Source organism: Pleuronectes platessa, chromosome 3 (genome assembly GCF_947347685.1).
Source record: "Pleuronectes platessa chromosome 3, fPlePla1.1, whole genome shotgun sequence".
NCBI lineage: Eukaryota > Metazoa > Chordata > Actinopteri > Pleuronectiformes > Pleuronectidae > Pleuronectes > Pleuronectes platessa.
In genome coordinates, this window is record NC_070628.1 from 17812586 (window position 1) to 17815569 (window position 2984).

Genomic DNA, 2984 nt, shown 5'->3' on the forward strand with positions numbered 1-2984 from the left:
ACATAAAGACACAGCACTGCCAGCATGAGTTTTGCACATTTAAGTAATGTGTGTGCATAGTATAGATGTAATGTTGGTGTGATATCCTGATGACTGCTCTGTAATCACTCACCATAATTGAATGATTGTGCATATTTTCTGAATAAAATGTGGAGTATCTTCTATATTAGCCTCCCTAAACTGGCTTTCTGTTAAATCTAGAATAGAATTTAAAATGTTACTCCTCACAAAGGCCTTTAAAGAACTCATAGTACAACACCATCCCCCTAGAGAAGCCTGTGTTGTCCCCAAAGTCTCTAAAAGCAGAGTAGGAGCCAGAGCTTTCATCTATCAAGCTCCTCTCCTGTGGAATCATCTCCCAGTTTCAGTTCGGGAGGCAGACACCCTCTCTACATTTAAAGAAGGCTTAAAACCTCCTGATAAAGCTTATAGTTAGAGCTTGCTCAGGCTTGTCTTGAACCTGCTCTTAGTTATACTGCTAAAGGTCTAGAATGTCAGGTGACACATGACACTTGCAGCTTCTCTTTCCTTTTCTCCCTCTTTATCACATTAATTCCTCATCAATAGATGTTACTGACTCGACTTCTTTCCGGTGTCCTTGTGCTTTATCGTTTGCGGATCTAGGATCCAAGCTGTGGCCACATCGTGGATTATGATGATGGATCGCGAATCAGAGATCGTGATGGCAGCTGATCCTGGTGGCCCCTGATCATGGACTATTATTTTCAACCAGACTGCTTGATATACAATATGTCCACCCATATACACCATTACTGACACAAACCTCAATTAATTTACTTTCCATTATGTTACAAACCGTTTTGTCTAATCAATGTTGTGAATACTGTTATTTTGCTGATGTTCTCAGCAACATGCGGCATCTTTTGGACTTCTGTTTGTCCTTGGATAGGGATCTCTCACATGTGGCTCTCTCTGAAGTTTCTACGTTTTTTCCCCTGTTATTATATTTTTTGTGGTGGTTTTTCCTTACTCTTGTTGAGGGTTAAGGACAGAAGATGTGAGACAAACAGTGACTTGTGACTATGGGCTATACAAATCAAATGTGATGGATAGATTTGATTTAACATGGAGTCAGATGGCAGTGTGGGCATTTTTTTCCTCTTTGTGTCGAAGCAACATCTCTGTTCCTTTTGGTGCCTGCAGATAAATGAGCTTCTGAGGTAAAGTGCACAGTGATGGGAGCGCCGCATAATCAGCAGCAGGTTGATACAGCAGCCTCCCGCAGTGAGAGCCAAAGTCTGACAGGATTCCACTCAGAGGCAATTAGCACACACCAGCCACAATCCCAGCTAACAACCAGCCCCCTCAGACATACACAGTTATAAACACCTATGCACATGCACGCACGCACACACAAACACACACACACAGTCTCGCTTTCTCCAGTTTTCTTTTACAGGTTGGGGTATTGTCGGGGGGGGGGGGGGGGTGGGTTGGAGAAGCTGTGAGGATAACAAGGTGTCCCCTCAGCCAGCATGATACAGTATGTTTGTTCTGTTCTCTCAGCACCACCAGGGCAGCACTTCAGGAAATGAGAGGTGATATACAGAGCAGCCACTTCTGAAATGTCATGTATAAGCATCATGGGACCTGACCCTGCAGTTGACACTGTGGTGGAGGAAATGAGATGATGGCGCCACAGCAGTGAGCAGCCTGATGCATTATGGTCAAAAATAGCTGATACGCCGCATTAAAGATTTTTCACAGGGAAGAAAACCTTACTCAGTCGACATTTTAAGACCTTTGCACACTAGATGCTTTTTGAGTGGTAGTTTGCAGACTATTATTATTCATTTCACTTGTATCCAGTTCACATCAACGATGGAGTATGACGTTTTATTAATTTTTTAATCAAAGGTGGATTTTTCCAAGGTTGTGCCTCTGACATGAACACGTCCAAACAATCAGAATGTGTTGTTGTCAACATCACATGTTGAAGCAGCAGTAATAGAAGAACAACAACTTCCTCCTCCTCCAGTCTGATATAGGATTTATTAACATTTATTTATTATATTGTCACTTCAAAAGGATAATGTAGCTGGGATCAAGCTACAGTCGACTGTTACTCAAGAAAAAACTATGATCTTTGTTCCAGTTGTTGCAGCAGTTAATCAAACTGTCCGATGGACAAACGTGTCAAGATGAAAAACATCTTGACACATATGTGGTACAGTTTAAGTTCCAAAACCAGTAAAAAAAGGATCTCTTCATCAATATTAGTGCACTATGGAAGCCCTAAACAGACCTGGAATCATACATTATATTTCCTCTGTTTTCCCGTGATAACGAGTTAATTTTAGTTGTTATCTTGTGGTAGCGAGATAATTAACTCGTTAACAAACCTTTGCTTTCCAGAGATAACGGGATAATTAATTTGAGATCACAATCTAATATTTGTCAGTCAACGACTGATGGTCATTTGAACACCAATTTATACGGGTAAGCCTATTTCTTCATTCGTTTTTTGTGCTTTATAAATGCTTTATCCTAAATCAGATTTTGAGTAAAAAATTAAGTAGTTATCACAGGAACACAGAGAAAATCAAATGTATGATCCATTGTCCGTTTAGGGCTTCCGTAGTGCACCCCAGAGAGAGCCACATGTGATGGATCCCTTTCCCAGGGTAGACAGAAGGGCAATAGATCCTCCTTCAGGTGAACATTTCAATTTGTAACAACATTCCCAAGAGCCTCATCTTTATGTTGCAGAAACACATGGATAGGCCTACAGGTCAAAGATGTCCGACACTGTACATAGAGACAGTTGACTGCTGCATCCCAACAGATTACACCATGTACAGCACACTTGACCACATCTCAGCAAACACAGCCCCAGGACACGTCAGTAAAGCCCACTGGCAGCAATATAAAGTTTATTTCTACAACCACGCGGCATTTCAAGAGATACATGGACTCCCTCTAATCGAGTCAGGCAACTTGGTTCAGTCATTTTGCAAGAGTGC